This window comes from Gracilinanus agilis, unplaced genomic scaffold (genome assembly GCF_016433145.1).
Source record: "Gracilinanus agilis isolate LMUSP501 unplaced genomic scaffold, AgileGrace unplaced_scaffold44315, whole genome shotgun sequence".
Classification (NCBI taxonomy): domain Eukaryota; kingdom Metazoa; phylum Chordata; class Mammalia; order Didelphimorphia; family Didelphidae; genus Gracilinanus; species Gracilinanus agilis.
Window position 1 is genome coordinate 325 of NW_025378373.1, and position 8315 is coordinate 8639.

General features: G+C 38.2%; 1 pseudogene; it reads right to left on the reverse strand.

Moving 5' to 3' along the window:
• Positions 1-264: 264 nt before the first annotated feature.
• Positions 265-2478, reverse strand: LOC123255342 (annotated as a pseudogene).
• Between the last annotated feature and the right edge of the window lie 5837 nt (positions 2479-8315).

Genomic DNA, 8315 nt, shown 5'->3' on the forward strand with positions numbered 1-8315 from the left:
CTACATGCTTGTATTATTCTCCTTTTACAGTTGATGAAATTAAGGTAAACAGAGGCTAAATAAACTGCCTAGGGTTACACAAATAATGTCTGAGGCTGCATTTAAATTCAGGTCTTTTTGACTTGAGGTTAGTAAAATATCTATTGGGCCACCAGCTGCCTCTGGGAAGTAAGGAAACTAGAGACCCCCAGATTATATCCCTCATATAAACACCTTATAATTATTATGAAAGCTCCTTCATTTAAAGGATAACTGTATTGATACCTTCCTGGAGAGTCTCCATTTTCATCAAAGAGGATTGTATCTCCAGAAACTCCAGTGAAGTTTGTTTTCATCAGAGAGTCCAGAAGTTTTCGTCCATCAATTGGTTTCATGGCATCGCAGAGCCCAGCATATCCTGGGCAGAGTGCTGTCTGCATGTTGTGAAGGCCATATGCCATGGAATATATTGCATTGATTACAAACCCCATTTTGGAATCTTGGACATACTGTGTGGTCAGAGTCAAGGAACCTATTAGGAAAAAAAAAATTAAAAGCAACATTCAACACTAAGCACAGATCACCAATTATAATGCAATCATAGATATATGCTTTTCAATTAAATTCCTCCCCTGATAGCTTATCATGCAATGCATATGTTGACTTTAGAGCAGTGATAGTGAACCTTTTTAGAGGCAGAGTCCAAACTGAAACCCTCATGTCACATGTGAGCCCCCTCCACCTTACCCCAGATGGGGAGGGAGGAAGCAGTCTCATTGGGCTGCTGGGTAGAGGGGTAAGTCATGTGAGAAATGTCCTCAGGAACATGGAGAGGGGGAAGAGAGCAGCCACCTATGGCAAGTATGCCATAGGTTTACCAACATGGCCCTAGAGTCTGGAATTCTATGACAATAGAGCATAAACTCTAGTAAGTTCTACTAATCCGGATGCATTTAGTATTAGTGTTGGGATGGATGAAGACTAATCTATCTAAATTCAGAGACTCATCAGCAGAAGGCTAGGCTTGTGATCTGTTATGGTAAAAGGACTGATCATATTGATGAAATCACAGATTCCTGAAATACTGTAGTAGTAATGACATCAGTACCCTAGAGAAAGAGCTCCCCATTCTAATTAACTTGTTATAATAAAGTCAGAATTTAGGTAAGTTGGCTAACTGCTGAAACTATTTTCACAGGGAGTTTCTGTGGTGGAAACATCCAAAACTGGTAGAATGAATCTTGAAGCTCTTGTCCTGATATCCAAAGATCTTCAAACATATTATAATATTTAGACTGGTCCTCCCTCCTGTAAGTGGCTAATCAATGTTCAATAAACTTTAGTTTTTTTCAAGTGAACAAGCATTTATTAAGAAGTGCACAATGTGCCAGGCACTGAGTAAGCACTATAGATACCAAGAAAAGCAGAGGTCATTTCCTGCCCTCACATGAGCTCACAATCTAGTGAGAGAGAGAACATGCAAACAACTATGTACAAATGAGATGACATATAAAAGATAAATTGGAGGGTGATCTCAGAGGGAAGGCAGTATGAACTTCTTTATGTTTCTATTAAAAATTCTAATCTAAAAAATATATGTATTGTTAAAAATCCAGAAAGACAACTAGCTTAAATTTACTATAATCATAAAATTTCACTAAAGCCCTCAAGTTAAAAATACACAAAGCCATCAAAGCTCCTCCAATAAGTCCTTTCCCATTACATTTCTTTAATATTTTTTTTCCTTCACTGATATTGGATTTCATCCTGTCACTTAGACCAGGATTCTGAATCTCATGGACTTTATACCTGGACCAAACCAACCGAACCAAAACCTGGAGCTAGCCAGCAAAATTTAGAGAGGTTGAAGACCCTCTACTTGTATAAAAGATATGTTTTCACTCATGTAAACCAACCAACCAACCACAACAATCACATAACAAAGATTCTAAAAAAGTAGGGAAAAGAAACCAGTGGTAAGGAGTCCTGGAAAGAATACATTTTCTCGGGGAAAAATTAAGTGCCCAGAATATGACTGGAATATAGGTACCCCAGTGGGATCAAGGAATAGTGTTTGAGCATCACTGGCCTACTAATCATAGTCCTCTTCTAACTTGCTGTGGGTCAGCTGCATGTTCATGGAGTAACTTGGGAGATATTCCATGGTATAAGGGGTATTAAAAATCATAGACATCTGTGATTTCCTGGGGTAGGCCTCACTAGGGTTATTTCCAAAGGTATCCCCCAAGTCACTGGCAGAGTAAGAGTGCTGAAACATTTGGTGCTCATAGGAGCCCTCACCACTATTATGGGACTGGTTATTCCAAATCTGGATGCTCCATATAGAAGGTTTCCAGAAGGACTAAGCATATAGTCCTGGTGAAATGGAGAGTAGAGGTTTATGTACTCGCTAACAGCTGATCCATTCTAAACACATCTGTTGCCATTCTTTGACCACATGGTACCTTTCTGCCATCTCTTTTAATTAATTCTCTGGCTCTATTCCTGATTCTGCCTCTAGTCCTACTTCAAATGTATTTTCCTCCCAGAACAAGTTCAATATCCCTCAGGGAAAAGAAGATCAGGGTCCAGATAGAGTTTGTGAATTTTTATTAACATTTCTTTCAATTCTATTAACAATTTTTTGTTAATGATGTCCCTTCCTTTTTTTATTAATCACTCAACTATTTCAGTTGCCCTACCACAGCTGCTATTGAGATTATTGATGTCTTTTCTTAAAAGTTAGCTCCTAGAATTTAACCTAATCTCCAAATATGGTCTGATTATGAAAAAATACAATTGGTCTATCATCTCCACAGTCCCTGAAATTTTGATTCTTTCATGTAAATTATAGTCACGTTAATTCTTTTTTGGCTACTAAATCATACTAGTCACTACTGTGGAATTCATAGTCCAGAAAAACTATAAATATTTTCAACTGAACTACTCTTGATACGTTAATCTTGTATTTTGAACTTATGAGGTTGATTTTTTTGAACCGACATAAAAGACAATTTATTTATTTAATCTAACATAAAGGGTAAAGATATCTTCTATATTCTTACAGCTTGCATCTGAGACTTTTTAGAGAGCCTTATAAAGTTTATGAATCCCATAACCCCTACCCATTGCTTGTGAGATTGGGATGGAATAAATGATACTTTCAAGATGAATTTAGAAGGTTCTATGGGTCATTAAAGCCAGGGGAAAAAATGAAGGTCTTGGAGGTATAGGTGGTACTCCCATCAGTACTGATAACTAAAAATAGGAGATACAGAAAAGAAAGGAGGGCATGATGAATGAATAGGTACTTAAGAAGAAAGTGTCCAACCCTGGGATTTTAGAACATAAATTAAGGCATATGATACAGGCAATGGCAAGATCTTTCCCATGGATGGAATGAATCTAAAGTGGACTGGGAAAAACACATTTTCATAGAGATTTGAGGGTGATGGTGGTAGGAAAAAACTCGTACAAATCTGAGAACCCATATTCTTTGGAATATATTAGATATGGCACAGAAAGAAGAATGGCTATTAACAAGCTCAGGAATTCATAAGAGTCAATATTCAAGAAGCCAGGAATAATACTCAGAGCTTCAGGTATCTTCATATAAAGGCATAGTATATAGATAATAAAGAAACTGAATTAAATTATCTTAATGCATAGCAGTACATTTGGTCACATAGGCATTATAGAGTGTTATGAAGTAAAAATATAATATAGAAGATATAATCCAGAGAGGAAACCCAAGTGAATGTAGGTCGGAGTGGTGATAGGAAGGGGAAGAAAGAAGGATAATATTTGAGTAAAGGCCATTGTAGGGTAAATTGAAGATAATATTGTTGTGGAATATACTTCAGAATGTCCAGAGGAAATGTGTGTGTATGTGTGTATGTAGCAAGCATTTATTAATTCCTTCTCTGAGGTAGGCACTATGCTAAGCATTTTACAAATATTATCTCATTTGATCCACCAACAACTCTGAGGTAGGTGCTATTATTATCTGTAAAGTAGGTACTTTTATTAAGGGTTACTTAACCTTTAGAAGTTACTTAACTTCCTTTTTCAAAGGGAGAATCATACGCTGAATTCTGGAATGAATGATGAGTGGCATGATGATAAAAATAATAATAATAACTTGAATTACTACCACTACTACTATTAGATAACATTTATATAGTGCTGAGTATGTAACAGGCGCTGTGCCTCATTTACAACTTACATTTATAATTTAAAATTTTACGTTTACAATAATTATTTCCCTTGACCTTAAAACAGTCCTGGAGAAAGGTGTTATTATTATCTGAAGTCCTTTAAGAAAAAACAAAAAAACAAAAAACAAAAAAACAAACCTTACCTTCTGCTGTAGAATCAATACTAAGTTTTGTTACAAAGCTGAAGAATGGTAAATGGAGTCAGGTGACTTGCCCAGGGTCACCAGCTAGGAAGGGTCTAGGGCCACATTTGAAACTAGAACCTTCCACTTCCAGGCCTGGATCTTTGCCCACTGAGCCATGTAGTTGCCCCAAACTGTATTTCTATTCCTATATCAAATGCCTAATTCAGGTCTTAAAATCCCAGTTGCTATTATTATTCCCATTTTATAGGTGAAGAAACTGAGGCAAAAAGAGGTGACATTATCTAAGGCCTGATTTGAAATTGGGTCCTCCTAACTCCAGGTCTAGGGCTCTATCCACTATATGCCTCTTATTTGTCCCATTATATACACACCTATTAAAATACTTTTTCTGCTTAAAATGAAATGATTGATAACTTTGTGATCTGCCTTTATATGTATTCTTTAAAAGTCAGTGAAAGCGGGTTAAGATGGCGACAGAGTAAGGAGCAGCTGCTCAATCTCTCCTAACCGAAGCATATAGGACTCCTCAAGGGGACATAAAAATGATTCCAGACGAAAAAAGATATGCCACAACAGGGCGCAGCATTGAAAGTATGCGGAATTGGGGCATTTCCGCACTATAAAGGGGTGAAACAGCTCTCACTAAAACACGAGAGGAAGAAGCCCATCCACCCCACCACACACACACACACACCACGCACAGCTCCAAGGCCAACACACAAGAGTGAAAACAGGATTGGGGAAACTAGTAAATCAATAGCAGCCCCAGGGCTAATACCTGAGATCTGTAAGATGTGGGACTCCAAGTGGCTGGGGGGTGCACATGGACTTTCCAGAGCATCTACCCGGGTGAAGGCATTGCCCTAGGCATGGACAAAGATATCAAACGCAGGGACTTTCCTGAGCGTCTACCCAGGTGAAGGTATTGCCCTAGACACAGACAAAGATCTCAAAAGCAGGGACTTTCCCAAGTGTATGCACTAGTGAAGGCATTGCCCTGGAAGCAGACAAAGATCTTGAAAGCAGGGTGAAGGCATTGCACCAGGAGCGGACAAAGATCTCCAATGCAAGGAGTTTCCCAAGCATCTGCACAGGTGAAGGCAGTGCCCTAGGCGCAGACAAAGATCTCGAGCCCAGGCTTGGACCTCGAGTGGGGACCCAGTGCAGATTCCCATCTGTGGAATCAGCCCCTGAGACTGCTGAAGGAGCCTCGGGCGGAAGGGGGCGGGGACGACCAGGAGGCTTGACCCCGAGGACAAGGAGACAGGAGCCCTCAGGAGCTTAGAAAGCGCAGGTGGACCCTGAGTGTGAAGACAAAGCTGAAAAGGGGTGGGGCTAACAATGGCAAGCCGAGAACCCCAGAAGAAAAATATTATCAAGAAAAACTCTAGAACACTCGACAACTTTTACACAGAGAAAATCCAAACAGAGGAGGACAAACAAGAATCCAAACCTTCCCCAAAAAAAGAAAACTGGTCACAAGCTATTGAAGAGTTCAAAAATCAGATGTTGAGGAAGATGGAACAGATCTGGCAAGAAAATAACAGTTTAAAAGGCAGAATTTTGCAATTGGAAAGTGAGGCTCAGAAATCAAATGAACTCATAAGCAAATTGAACACCAGAAATGGCCAGATTAAAAAGGAAAACCAGTCCCTAAAGGCTAGAATTGAGCAATTAGAAGCCAATGAGCTATCAAGACAACAAGAACAAATAAAACAAAGTCAAAGGACTGATAAAATAGAAGGAAACATGAAATATCTCAATGAGAAAGTGACAGACCAAGAAAACCGGTCTTGAAGAGACAATTTGAGAATCATTGGTCTTCCAGAAAAAGCAGAAATTAATAGAAACTTGGACTCCATACTTAAAGAAATTATTCAGCAAAATTGCCTTGAAGTCCTACAACAAGAGGGCAATATAGACATTGAAAGGATCCATAGATCACCCTCTACACTGGACCCAAAAAAGTCAACACCCATGAATATAATAGCCAAATTCAAGAGCTTTCAAGTAAAAGAAAAAATCTTACAAGAAGCCATAAAGACACAATTCAAATGTCAAGGAGCACCAATCAGGGTCACACAGCATCTGACAGCCTCCACAATAAAAGACCACAAGGCTTGGAATATGATATTCAGAAAGGCAAGAGAGCTGAGCTTTCAACCACAGATCAACTACCCATCAAAACTGACTATATACTTCCAGGGGAAAGTATGGGCATTCAACAAAATTGAAGATTTCCAAATATTTGCACAGAAAAGACCAGGGCTAAATGGAAAGTTTGATATCCAACCACAAAAATCAAGAGAAACATGAAAAGGTAAATAAGAAACAGAGGGGAAANGCTAAATGGAAAGTTTGATATCCAACCACAAAAATCAAGAGAAACATGAAAAGGTAAATAAGAAACAGAGGGGAAAGAAAGAAAATTCATAATTTTATAAATTTGCCTCTTTAAGGGCTTCAATAAGATCTAAATATCTGTATTCCTATGTGGAGAAATGCTATGTATAATTCTCTGTAGTGAATACTATTCACTATTATAGTATTCACTATCATAGCAATCAGAAGAATAATACATAGGGAGAGGACGGAATACTAAGTGGTCTAAGATGACATGGGGGATGGGAAAGAGGGGGTGAATATTAGGGGACACCAAGAGAAACTTGAGTGAATAAGAAAAAAAGGATACTCTATTACACACAAAGAGGGCATGGGAAGAGGAGGGGACAAATATTATTATAAGAATGAGAGGAAGAGAGCATTAAGAGGTAATATTTAAACCTTACTCTCAGTGTAATCAACCTGGAGAGGGAAGAGTAGCTATATTATCCATTGGGATAAAAAACTCTATCTAACCCTACTGAGAAAGTCAGAAGGGATAAACCAANAATCAACCTGGAGAGGGAAGAGTAGCTATATTATCCATTGGGATAAAAAACTCTATCTAACCCTACTGAGAAAGTCAGAAGGGATAAACCAAGGGGAGCAGGGGAGTGGGGAGGTCAAAAACTGGAGGGGAGAAGAAGGGGGAGGGAATTCATTAGGCCTTTAAAAATAAAAAGGGGGATAACAAGGGAGGGGGTAGAAATGGAAGCTAATCAAGGGAGGGGATAAGGGATACGTGCTCAAAGCAAACCACTGGTTTAAAAGAAAATAGTGTAAGAAGAAGGGGTGGGACTAGGAGAGGATACAAAAATATCAGTGAATGCACAACTGATAATTATAACTCTGAATGTGAATGGGATGAACTCGCTCATAAAACAGAAGCAAATAGCAGAGTGGATCAGAAACCAAAATCCTACCATATGTTGTCTACAAGAAATACATATGAGTCGGGTAGACATACAAAGGTTTAAAGTTAAGGGCTTGAGCAAAATCTTTTGGGCTTCAAATGAGGGAAAAAAAGGCAGGAGTGGCTATTATGATTTCTGACAAAGCCAAAGTAAAAATAGATATGATTTAAAAAGACGGGTAAGGTCATTACAACCTGAATAAAGGCAGTATAAAAAATGAGGAAATAACACTGCTCAATATGTATGCACCTAGTGGTATAGCATCCAAATTCATAAAGGAGAAACTGGTAGTGCTCAGGAAGGCAATAGCTAGTAAAACCATACTAGTGGGAGATCTAAATATTCCTCTTTCAGATCTAGATAAATCAAACCAAAAAATAAATAAGAAAGAGGTAAGAGAGGTGAATGAAGTCCTAAAAAATTAGATTTAATTGATATGTGGAGAAAAATAAATAGGGACAAAAAGGAATACACCTGCTTTTTAACTGCACATGGTACATTCACAAAGATTCACCATATAATAGGGCATAAAAGCATTGCAAACAAATGCAAAAGAGCAGAAAATAAATGTAACATTCTCAGATCATAATGCAATAAAAATAATAATTAGAGAGGGCACCTGGACAGACAAATCAAAAACTAAATGGAAATTAAATAATATGATTCTCCAAAACCAA